The sequence below is a fragment of the Arachis hypogaea genome, chromosome 7 (assembly GCF_003086295.3).
Source record: "Arachis hypogaea cultivar Tifrunner chromosome 7, arahy.Tifrunner.gnm2.J5K5, whole genome shotgun sequence".
Classification (NCBI taxonomy): Eukaryota; Viridiplantae; Streptophyta; class Magnoliopsida; order Fabales; family Fabaceae; genus Arachis; species Arachis hypogaea.
In genome coordinates, this window is record NC_092042.1 from 76,963,756 (window position 1) to 76,977,121 (window position 13,366).

Here is a 13,366-nt window from a genome sequence, read left to right on the forward strand (position 1 = left end):
TAAAAAAATATATTCTAAAGTAAATAATACAGAGAAATGAAGGTTCAGAACATAAGGCAGAAGAATCACAGAGAAAAAGATATCACTGGCGTTAAAACATTAGTAAAGAGGCAATTTGGGCGTTAAACGCCAGAATGGCTATCATTCTGGGCGTTTAACGCCAGTAAAGGTACCATTATGGGCGTTAAACGCCAGAATGGGCAGCATTCTGGGCGTTTAGAAAAATGCCCAGTAAGAAAGGATTCCTGGCGTTTAATGCCAGCCAGGGTATCTGGCTGGGCGTTAAACGCCCAACGAGGCAGCCACATGGGCGTTAAACGCCAGAATGGATATCATTCTGGGCGTTTAACGCCAGGATGACACATGGGAGGTAATTTCATTTCGAATTCAAATTTTTTTCAATTTTTCATGTTTTAAATCATAATTTTAAAATCTTATCTTTTCACATTTTCAAAAAATCCTTGCTAACAATTAATGTTTTGATTAAAAAAAATTGCAAGTTTGTGACTTTCTTGTTAAGAAAGGTTCAATCTTTGAATTTTAGAATCATATCTTTTAATTTCTTATTAGTCAAGTCATCAATTTTAAAAATCAAATCTTTTTCAATCATATCTTTTCAATCATATCTTTTTAAAATCATATCTTTTTAAATCATATCTTTTTTTTTAAATTTTGATTTCAAAATCTTTTTTCTAACTTCTTATCTTTTCAAAATTATTTTCAAATCTTTTTCAACTAATTACTATTTCTTATCTTTTTCAAAACCACCTAACCACTTTTCCACTTCCAATTTTTGAAAATCACTAACCACTTTTTCAAAAATATTTTTAATTAAAACTAAAACAATTAGTTAATTAAAAATCTTTTTAGTTTTAAATTTTTTTAAAAATATTTTTAGTTTTAATTTTTGAATACTCTCTCTCTCTCTCCCATCTCTTTCTATTTATTTGCTAACACTTCTCTTCTACTTATAATTCGAACCCTCTCTCTCCCTATGTGTTCGAATTCTTCTTATTCTCTCTCTACCTCATTCCTCTATTCTTCTTTTCTTCTGACACATCAAGAAATCTCTATACTGTGACATAGAAGATTCCACTACTCCCTTTTATTCTCTTCTTTTTCATATGAGCAGAAACATAGATAAAAACATTCTTGTTGAAGCCGATCCTGAACCTGAAAGGACTCTGAAGAAGAAGCTAAGAGAAGCTAAAGCACAACACTCCTGAGAGGACCTTACAGAGAATTTTGAAAAAGAAGCAGACATGGCAGCCGAACCCAACAATAATGCCAAAGATGAAAGGAAGATGCTTGGTAACTATACTGCACCAACTTCTAACTTCTATGAAAGAAGCATCTCAATTCCTGCCATTGGAGCAAACAACTTTGAGCTTAAGCCTCAATTAGTTTCTCTAATGCAGCAGAATTGCAAGTTTCATGGACTTCCATCGGAAGATCCTCATCAGTTCTTAGCTGAATTCCTGCAGATCTGTGATATTGTTAAGACCAATGGGATTTATCCCGAGGTCTACAGACTTATGCTTTTCTCCTTTGTTGTAAGAGACAGAGCTAGAACATGGTTGGACTCACAACCTAGAGAAAGCCTGAACTCTTGGGACAAGTTGGTCAATGCTTTCTTGACCAAATTCTTTCCACCTCAAAAGATGAGCAAGCTTATAGTGGAAGTCCAAACCTTCAAACAGAAGGAAGGTGAATCCCTCTATGAAGCTTGGGAAAGATACAAGTAATTAACCAAAAGGTGTCCTTCTGACATGCTTCCAGAATGGAGCATCATATGTATATTCTATGATGGTCTGTCTGAATTGTCCAAGATGTCATTGGACCATTCTGCTGGTGGATCTCTTCATCTGAAAACACCTGCAGAAGCCCTGGAACTTATTGAGATGGTTGCAAATAACCAGTTCATGTACACTTCTGAAAGAAATTTCATGAACAATTGGAGGACTCAGAAGAAAGAAGTTCTTGAGATTGATACTTTGAATGCCATATTGGCTCAAAACAAAATATTGACTCAGCAAGTCAATATGATTTCTCAGAATCTGACTGGATTGCAAGCTGCATCTGGCAGTGCTAAAGAAGCCTCCTTTGAAGGAGAAGCTTATGACCTTGAGAATCCTACAATGGAAGAGGTGAATTACATGGGTGAATCCTATGGAAACACCTATAATCCTTCATGGAGGATTCATCCAAATTTTTCATGGAAGGATCAACAGAAGCCTAAACAAGGCTTCAACAACAATAATGGTGGGAGAAATAAGTTTGGCAATAGCAAACCTTTTCCATCATCTTCTCAGCAATAGACAGAGAATTCTGAGCAGAGCCTCTCTAGCTTAGCAAATATAGTCTCTGATCTATCTAAAACCACTCTTAGTTTCATGAATGAAACAAGGTCCTCTATCAGAAATTTGCAGGCACAAGTGGGTCAGCTGAGTAAAAGAGTTACTGAAACTCCTCATAGTACTCTCCCAAGCAATACAAAAGAGAATCCCAAAAGAGAGTGCAAGGCCATAATTATAACCAAAATGGCCGAACCTGGAGAGAGTGAAAAGGCAGTTCTTCCCAGTGAGGAAGACCTCAAGGGACGTCCACTGACCAATAATAAGTTCCTTATTGAGGAACCAGAGGAATCTGAGGCTCATACAGAGACCATAGAGATTCCACTGAACTTACTATTGCATTCATGAGCTCTGATGAATATTCTTCCTTTAAAGAGGACGAAGACACTATTGAAGAGCAAGTTGCTCAGTATCTAGGAGCAATCATGAAGGTGAATGCCAAGTTATTTGGTAATGAGACTTGGGAGGATGAACCTTCATTGCTCATTAATGAACTGAATACATGGATTCAGCAAACATTACCTCAAAAGAAACCGGATCCCGGAAAGTTCTTAATACCTTGCACCGTAGGCACCATGAACTTTGAAAAGGCTCAGTGTGACCTAGGGTCAGGTATCAACCTCATACCACTCTTTGTAATGGAGAAACTAGGGATCTTTGAGGTACAAGCTGCAAGAATCTCACTAGAGATGGCAGATAAATCAATGAAACAGGCTTATGAACTTGTAAAGGATGTCTTAGCGAAGTATGAAGGCCTTTACGTCCCTACTGACTTCATAATCCTAGAGACTGGAAAGGATGAGGATGAATCCATCATCCTTAGAAGACCCTTCCTAGCCACAGCAAAGGCTGTGATTAATGTGGACAGAGGAGAGTTAGTCCTTTAATTGAATGAGGACTACCTTGTGTTTAAGACTCAAGGATCTTCTTCTGTAAACATAGAGAAGAAGCATGAAAAGCTTCTCTCAATACAGAGTCAGACAAAGCCCCCACATTCAAACTCTAAGTTTGGTGTTGGGAGGCCACAATCATGCTCTGAGTGTTTGTGAAGCTCCATAAGAGCTTCATGTCAAGCTATTGACATTAAAGAAGCGCTTATTGGGAGGCAACCCAATGTTATTTATCTATATTAATTACTCTTTCATTTTATTTTCCATTGTTATTATATGCTTTCTTTAGGTTGATGATCATGTGAAGTCACAAAAATAACTGCAGAATTAAAGCGAAATCAAAAACAGCATAAAAAATAGCACCCTCTGGAGGACGAGCTTACTGGCGTTTAAATGCCAGTAAGGATAGCAAATTTGGCATTTAATGCCTAGTCTGGCATCATTCTGTGCGTTAAACACCAGAAATGGCACACAGACTGGCATTTAATGCCAGAAGAGGGTGTATGGTGTCTGGATGGCGTTAAACACTAGTAAGGGTAGCAGAATAGGCGTTTAACGCCCAGTCTGCCAGCATTCTGGGCGTTAAACGCCAGAACTGGTAGCCAGACTGGCATTTAATGCCAGAAAGGGGCATCAGCCTGGCGTTTAATGCCAGAAATGCCACACAGAGGGCGTTTAAATGCTAGAAAGGTGCATGGATGAGAAATCCTTGACACCTCAGGATCTGTGGACCCCATAGGATCCCTACCTACCCCAACTCACTCTCATTCCTCTTCACACCTTTCCAAAACACTCTTCCCCAAACACCAGTCACCTATCAAATCCTACCCTCTTTCCCATAATCTCTTCACCACTCACATCCATCCACTATTTCCCATCATACAACTCACCTACCCCCACCCACTCAAATTCAAATAATTTCCCTCCCAAACCCCACCCCTATCACACGGATACCATCACCCCCTTTACCCTATAAATACCCCTCCTTACTCCTTCATTTTTACACATCACAAACACTTCCAACCCCCATTGGCTGAACCACTCCTACACCTCCATCTCTTCCGTTTCTTTTTCTTCTCTTCTTTTCTTTCTTCTTTTGTTCGAGGATGAGCAAATATTTTAAGTTTGGTGTGGAAAAAAAACGTTACCTTTTGCTTTTCCATAACCATTAATGGCACCTAAGACCGAAAAAACCTCTAGAAAGAGGAAAGGGAAGGCAATTGCTTCCACCTCCGAGTCATGGGAGATGGAGAGATTCATATCAAAGGTCCATCAAGACCACTTCTATGAAGTTGTGGCCAAGAAAAAGGTGATCCTCGAGATCCCCTTCAAGCTCAAAAAGAACGAATATCCGGAGATCTGACAAGAGATTTGAAGAAGAGGTTGAAAAATTCTCACCAACCCCATCCAACAAGTCAGAATCTTAATGGTTCAAGAGTTCTATGCTAATGCATGGATCACTAAGAACCATGATCAAAGTGTGAACCCAAACCCAAAGAATTGGCTCACAGTGGTTCGGGAGAAATACTTGGATTTCAGTCTGAAAACTGTGAAGTTGGCATTCAACTTGCCAATGATGCAAGGAGATCTTCATCCTTTCACAAGAAGGGTCAACTTTGATCAAAGGTTGGACCAAGTCCTCATGGACATCTATGTGGAAGGAGCCCAATGGAAGAGAGACTCCAAAGGCAAGCCGGTTCAACTGAGAAGGCTTGACCTCAAACCCATGGCTAGAAGATGGTTGGAGTTCATCCAACGCTCTATCATTCCTACTAGAAACCGGTCCGAAGTAACTGTGGATCGGGCTATCATGATCCATAGTATCATGATTGGAGAGGAAGTGGAAGTTCATGAGATCTTACCTCTAGAACTATACAAGGTGGCTGACAAGCCTTCCACTTTGGCAAGGTTAGCCTTCCCTCATCTCATCTGTCACCTATGCAATTCAGCTGGAATTGTCATAGAGGAAGACATCCTCATTGAAGAGGACAAGCCCATCACTAAAAAGAGGATGGAGCAAACAAGAGAGCCCACTCATGGACCTCAACAAGAGTATGAGGAAATCCCTCATCAAGAAATCCCTGAGATGCCTCAAGGGATACATTTTCCTCCACACAACTATTGGGAGCAACTCAACACCTCTTTAGGAGATTTGAGTTTTCCAATATGGAGCAACTAAGGATGGAGCACCAAGAGCACTCTATCATCCTCCATGAAATCAGAGAGGACCAAAGAGCCATGAGGGAGGAGCAACAAAGGCAAGGAAGAGATATTGAGGAGCTCAAGCACTCCATAGGATCTTCAAGAGGAAAAACTAGCCGCCATCACTAAGGTAGACCCGTTCTTTAATTTTCTTGTTCTTATCTTTTTGTTTTTTGGTTTTTGTGCTCTATGTTTTGTCTATGTTTGTGTCTTTATTACATGATCATTAGTGTCTAGTGTATATGTCTTAAAGCTATGAATACCCCATGAATCCTTCACCTTTCTTAAATGAAAAATGTTTCTAATTGCAAAAGAACAAGAAGTACATGAATTTCGAATTCTATCTTGAAATTAGTTTAATTATTTTGATGTGGTGGCAATACTTTTTGTTTTCTGAATGAATGCTTGAACAGTGCATATTTTTTATAGTGAAGTTTATGAATGTTAAAATTGTTGGCTCCTGAAAGAATGATAAAAAAAGAGAAATGTTATTGATAATCTGAAAAAATCATAAAATTGATTCTTGAAACAAGAAAAAGCAGTGAAAAATACAAAGCTTGCAAAAAAAAGAAAAAAAAGAGAGGCGAAAAATAAAGAAAAAGAAAGAAAAAGAAAAAGCAAGCAGAAAAAGCCAATAGCCCTTTAAACCAAAAGGCAAGGGTAAAGAGGATCCAAGACTTTGAGCATCAGTGGATAGGAGGGCCCAAAGGAATAAAATCCTGACCTAAGCGGCTAATTCAAGCTGTCCCTAACCATGTGCTTGTGTCATGAAGGTCCAAGTTAAAAGCTTGAGACTGAGTGGTTAAAGTCGTGATCCAAAGAAAAAGAGTGTGCTTAAGAACTCTGGACACCTCTAACTAGGGACTCTAGCAAAGCTGAGTCACAATCTGAAAAGGTTCACCCAGTTATGTGTTTGTGGCATTTATGTATCTAGTGGTAATACTGGAAAACAAGATGCTTAGGGTCACGGTCAAGACTCACAAGTAGCTGTGTTCAAGAATCAACATACTGAACTAGGAGAAACAATAACACTATCTGAATTCTGAGTTCCTATGGATGCCAATCATTCTGAACTTCAAAGGATAAAGTGAGATGGCAAAACTGTTCAGAAGCAAAAAGTTACTAGTCCCGCTCATCTAATTGGAACTAAGCTTCATTGATGTTTTGGAATTTATTGTATATTCTCTTCTTTTTATCTTATTTTGTTTTTAGTTTCTTGGAGACAAGCAACAATTTAAGTTTGGTGTTGTGATGAGCGGATAATTTATACGCTTTTTGGCATTGTTTTTAGGTAGTTTTTAGTGTTTTTTAGTTACTTTTTAGTATATTTTTATTAGTTTTTATGAAAAATCACATTTATAGACTTTACTATGAGTTTGTGTATTTTTCTATAATTTCAGGTATTTTCTGGCTGAAATTGAGGGACCTGAGCAAAAATCTTATTTAGAAGCTAAGAAAGGACTGCAGATGTTGTTGGATTCTGAACTCTCTGCACTCGAAGTGGATTTTCTGGAGCTACAGAAACCTAATTGGCACGCTTTTAATTGTGTTGAAAAGTAGACATCTTGGGCTTTCCAGAAATATATAATAGTCTATACTTTGCCCGAGATTTGATGGCCCAAACTGGCGTCCAAACGCCCACCAGAGACTCTTTTATGGCGTAAAATGCCGGAACTGGTACCAGAACTGGAGTTAAACGCCCAAACTGGTATCCAAGCTAGCATTTAACTCCAAGGATGGCCTATGCACGTGAAAGCTTTAAAGCTCAGCCCAAACACACACCAAGTAGGCCCCGGAAGTGGATTTATGCACTATCTGCACTTAGTTACTCATTTTTTTGTAAACCCAAGTAACTAGTTAAGTATATATAGCACTTTTTACTGTTGTATTGGAGGTATTTGAACCCTTTTATCATTTATCATGCCATTAGGGAGGCTGGCCATTCGGCCATGGCTAGACCATTTGTTCTTATGTATTTTCCAATGGTGGAGTTTCTACATCTCATAGATTAAGGTGAGGAGCACTGTTGTTCCTCATGAATTAATGCAAGTACTATTGTTTTTCTTTCAATTCATGCCTACTTCTTCTCCAAGATATACTCTCGTACTTAATTAATTTAAGTCAAAATGAAGGGGTGACCCGTGACAATCACCCATTATCTTCATTACTCGCTTAGCCAAGATCCGCGTGCCTGACAATCACAAGCGGTCTACAAGATGTTCAATGTAGTCATTGGACGACAGCCGGAGTATATTCTCTTGGGTCTCTGATCCGCGATTCGCATCGTCTCTCCTGACAACAGAGCATCCGAATATGAGATTAGAACATTCGTGGTATAGGCTAGAACCAATAGACAACATTCTTGAGATCTGAAAAGTCTAAATCTTGTCTGTGGTATTTCGAGTAGGATCTGGGAAGGAATGGTTGTGACAAACGTCAAACTCGCCACTGTTGGGCGCAGTGATAGTGTGCAAAAGGATCAAGGGATCCTATTCCGACACAAGTGAGAACCGACAGATGATTAGTCCTGTGGTAGCTGTGCCTGGTATTTTTCATCCGAGACAAGAAATCCGACAGTTGATTAGTCGTACAGAAACCATAGCCGGACCACTTTCACTGAGAGGATCATACAGCTTTCCATGGAAAGGAGGATGCATGATTGGATGAAGACAATAGGAAAGCAGAGGTTCAGAAGCAACAAAGCATCTCCAAATATTTATCTGAAATTTCCACCAATGAATTACATAAGTATCTCTATGTTATTTTCCATTTTATTTATCTTTTAATTATCAAATCCTCAAAACCATTTGAATCCGCCTGACTGAGATTTACAAGATGACCATAGCTTGCTTCAAGCCAGAAATCTCCATAGGATCGACCCTTACTCACATAAGGTATTACTTGGACGATCCAATGCACTTGCTGGTTAGTTGTGCGGAATTGTGAAAAGTGTGATCACAATTTCGTGCACCAGTGCCCACCGTGGGGCGGAACTTAACTAACCTAATGACAAGTTTATCTTGGTTTTTTTGCAGGATCAAGGCCGATGACACTGCGCCTCAACCCGCTCCCCCACTGTCTTCAGTTTTCCAGGGTGGTGGCAGGTGGCTCATTGTAGTAGAAGAGGAAATCCGGTCGCCACTCGCATTAATCAAAAAAGATAGATTGAGATTCCAACATGTTCTTCATAGCAGCGATGGTAGCAAGACTTCCAGCCATGTCAACTAAAATAAAGACATAAGGCTTTAATGATAAAATAAAATCATACATATAAAAGGAAAAGAGAAAGAAAGAAAGCTTACTAATAGCATTACGAGCAGCCAACTTGAATGAAATAATGACACCGTACACAAGAGAAAGAGAAAGAAGGAAAGCTTACTAATAGCATTTCAAGAAGCCTATTCATTTAATGTCTTTCAAGTTGAGAGGACGTTTATTCCATAGCAACATTAGTGTATTGATGCTCACAAGCTCGGATGCATTGACACCGCTAACGTGGATTTTTGGAGACGACACATTAAAATTCCAAAACAAGTTAAACCTTTTCTCACATTCCAAGGTCAAGAAAAAAGGGTTTGTACCTTCAATTCCTTGAATTTTGAAAATTTTCTCTTTGAATCCATGATAAGACTCTTCAAAAATATTAAAAATTCGTCTATTTGGAACACTTCAGAATGAGATGAACCCACGAAATTGTGACCTAAAGGGCATCAACAAAGTGAAAAAGAAGAAAAAGTCTTTGAGGGAAGGTTCGATATCTAAGAATGAGCACAAAAGTTCAAAACAGCGAATGATGGCCAACTATTCGGATGAAGTTGGGAAGAAGCGCATCCAGTATGAGTTAAGACGTTCACTTGGAAATCAGAAAAGAGAAGTCGGACTTCAACTCAAAAAAACAGAGTCTCATACATCCATAACCAGTCAGGGATATTACTAGCATGCTCATTAATATGGCACAAACGATCTGCTAGTCTAAGGACCGAAAAGATATAAAAATTGCTCAAGTCGAAATTAAAGATAATTCTGGCTTCTCGCAAGTTCTCAAGCCCCTCTTCAAGCTTACTGTTTATATGAGGAACTGGGTAGGTCGGGGCCTCGGACGACTAGCGGTACCACCACGTTCACGAGCTGCTATAACCTTTTTTCCTTGGCATCTCGGAAAAAATCTACAAGGGCACCACCACTATGTTACTCAGGATTGGAAAACTCTAAAATCTACCCATGAAGTTAAAAAATTCACCATAGTTCTGGAAAATCCAGAAAGGTGTTGGTAGAATAGGGCAAAATGAAATGTAAAAATCATTGCTATCGAGTTAGGAAAACCTAAGATAGTGGTACCCCTACTATATTAACTTAATCAAACGTGGCAAATGTAAAAACCAAAATCACATAAAGAAATACATGGAGCAATAACTAGAATCATGGAAGAAATGAATGGGGCAATGAAGAAAAGCGTAATGCAAAACCCAAAAGTAAGAAACACTAACAAATTGGTTCAAAAAGAAGGAAGGAGGCAAAAAGAACCTTAGAACCTTACCAAAATTTGCAAAGTGTTTCGCGTAGAAAAATAGTTACAGAAAGCTAGCCTTTCTTCTTTGAAATGGTAGCAAAAAGAAGGAAGGGAAAGAAGAACGAAAGAGAGAAGCCTCCTTGAAGAGAGGAAATGTTTTGAAAAGTAAAGTTAGAGTAAAGATTGTTTAATTAGAAATTAATGTGACATTGATTGATAGAGAGAGAATTCATAAATAGCCTGACGTTTCGTAAACCAAGAAAAGTTACAATCACACAAAGAAGGTTAAAGGAAACTAAACAGTTTCCTTAGAATTTTGGCGCCTAAGAAATTAAGGACTCACTTAGATCTGACCTCATAAACTCGGATACTCTTGACAAAATCATAAAGTCAAGGGACTCAAGTTGGGGTACTGTTCTAGACAAATTATGATATATGAAATAACAACTAAATGTAGGGGTGAGAGCACGGGTCGGGTTGGTTCAGGTTTAAGGTGAAATTAGAACCGAACCAATTTTGTAATTGGTTTGGTTTGGTTTGGATTTGTGCTTTTTGTGTGTACCGAACCAAACCAAACCGATTAAAAATGGATTGGTTCGTTTCGGATAATTGGGTACCCGATAAAACAGAAATTCATAAAAAAAAGCAAAATCTTTATCTTAAAAATTCTGTAAGTACAACAAACATGTAACATTAATAGAAATAATCCAAACATGTTAAACACCAAATACATTAAAAATTAAACGCATTAAAATCCAAACATATTAATCACTAAAGACATTAAAATCCAAACATATTAAAAGGCATATATATTTTTTAAATTTTTTTTATTTAATTAATATATGGTCGGGTCTACGGATTGATTCGGGTTCCGCATATCAGAATTGTTACCCGTTGGTTTCAGAACCAATTTAATTGGTTCGATTCAAATTCAGACGGGTAATCGAATATCCGCAACCCCTGCTCACCCCTAACTAAGCAACCCCTGCTCACCCCTAACTAAATGAGAATCTGGGATTATAAGATAACGTCAAGTACAACATAATAGCTACACTACCAAGTCATGAAACAACCAAATCATGGCATTAAGAGCATGTTATAAAGGCAATAAATGTCCAAAAAAAAAAAACGGTCATTCCGAATTAAAGGGATAAAAGGAGAAGGAATTCAATAAGTAAACTCTGAATCATAAAACATCTAAACACATTGTTAACTTAAGTATTAGAGTGTCTTGCAAGTTGTCTCTCTCTTTTCAACCTGATTCTATTTTCACCGAAGTTAGAACTCATCAGTTCGTGATCTTTACATTTGGTTTGACCAGTATTATTTTAAATTTTATTAGTTTTTAATATATAATTTTTATTTTATCAAAGAAAAATTTTAAAATATTCAATAAATATTTGTTTAATAATATTATATAAAGAATTTACAAATTACAATTTTTAAAATTTTAATCTTTTAAATTAAATTTCAAGTAATTATATTTTTTCGTTTTATATTTAAAAAATTTGATAATTTCTCATCATTTTAATTTTTTGTCTGTAATTTGTAATAAACTTTTTAATAACACGTAGAACCTGCTGGACAGCAAGGACTCTGACGTAAGAGTCTTTACATCATTGCGTGCAAAATAAATAGAAAGAATTTTAAGTGTATCAAAAATATTTATGATCCAATTATTTTAATTATTAATTTGAATTATAAAAAATATATAATATATATTAATTAAAATTAATGGATAAAACAATTGAAACATCGGTATTTTTGGTACACTTAAAATTTTTTCAAATGAATAATCATGTAATTAATAATCATGCATGTTGTGGTCAATGTAGCGGTGCCAGAACCAGAAAGCATCTTATCTTCGCATGAATTATTTGCCGAATGTCGTGGTCACAACCAGGCAACGAGCCCACATGTCACATGTGAATGGATTTTATTTAATTTCTCCACGTTATTTTTTATATTAAAAGTGATTGATAACAAAATAAGAGAAGATAAAAACTTCTTTTATAACATAAAAAAGATGTACAAGAAAAAAATATATAAAAAGTGGCATAAATATTATTTTTATTTCAGCGTGAAAATAAGAAGAGTGGATACTTTAAATTAATCTTTAATAATCTTATATTGGAAAAAACTCTGATGAAAAATATTTAGTTAATAGATATATTATATTTCATAAGATTAAACAAATTAATTAATAAAGTAAATAAATATACTAGTTTTTTATCTTTAAAATTTTAAATGATTTAATCTTTCAACTGTGTTATTTTAATTTTTGTAGAAAAATTTAAAAATTATTTATTATTTTATTTCTAAACATGATAGAGACTAATTTATTATTTTATTTCATCATGTCTCCAATATTGTACAAAATCAAAGACTAAATTGTTGAATGCGTTTTGTTTAAGACAAATATTTCCAATACAAAAATTGAGATCAATCTAGAGATTTATTATATTACTGAAATAAGAATTTTTTGGCATCAGAAAAGAAAGACAGTAGCTTGTATTATGTAACACTTTAGAAAAATAGAAATACGCACAAATAAAAATAATAGTTGCATCTCATATGGATCTTATTTTAATTTATAATATGAAAATGACTTAAATAAGTTTATAACTATTATAAAATATATAACTTATTTTTAGTCTAACCAAATTTTTGAAATTGTGTATTTTTAATTAGCACATACATTATTGAAAATTATAACAACTTATAATATAAAATAAAAAACTTAAATTGTGAAAAATTACGACGATTCTAAATTATAATAAAATGATGATAGGGAATCACTACAAGAAATTCGTGAAATAGCAACCAAAATTCGTTCCAAAAAACCGTTCATTATATTCAACGTACGTGTTCCATTCAATATGCACTTTGGTTGAATGCAAAAGCATCCCCCGTCGTTATGCCATTAATTATATATCTGAACAAGATGCATGAATCCTATTTATTATTATAAATATTATATCACCAATAATATTGTTGAATCCCTACACTAAAAAATAATTTTAGTGACAATAATATTATGATTATTATTTTGTGACAATTTTAATTTATTATTATTATTATTATTATTATTATTATTATTATTATTATTATTATTATTTTATGTGTCATAAGCTATAGGACTTTCATAATTATTGAAAAATTGCCGCTAAATATTTTTTAGTGACAAAATATATAGCAACTAATGTCTAATTACCGGTAATGTATTAACGATTATTTTTATTATAATTAAAAATTGCATAAATTGTCACTAAAATGATTTTTCTCGTAGAGAATAATTTCAACTATCTTATGGATTAGAAAGGACATTGATTGAAGTACTCAACAACCCAAAGCAAGGCTACATCAAACGTCAAAAGAAAAATAATTTCTCTCTGAAACTAAAAATAATC

The 13,366-nt window shown here is 35.6% G+C and overlaps 1 non-coding gene across 1 annotated transcript; it reads right to left on the bottom strand.

Annotated features, from left to right (window-relative positions):
* Nucleotides 1-1,667: 1,667 nt before the first annotated feature.
* LOC112704435 (small nucleolar RNA R71) lies at nt 1,668-1,775 on the bottom strand. The gene has a single exon (XR_003155060.1). It is a non-coding gene; the product is annotated as a small nucleolar RNA R71 (small nucleolar RNA).
* Nucleotides 1,776-13,366: the final 11,591 nt, after the last annotated feature.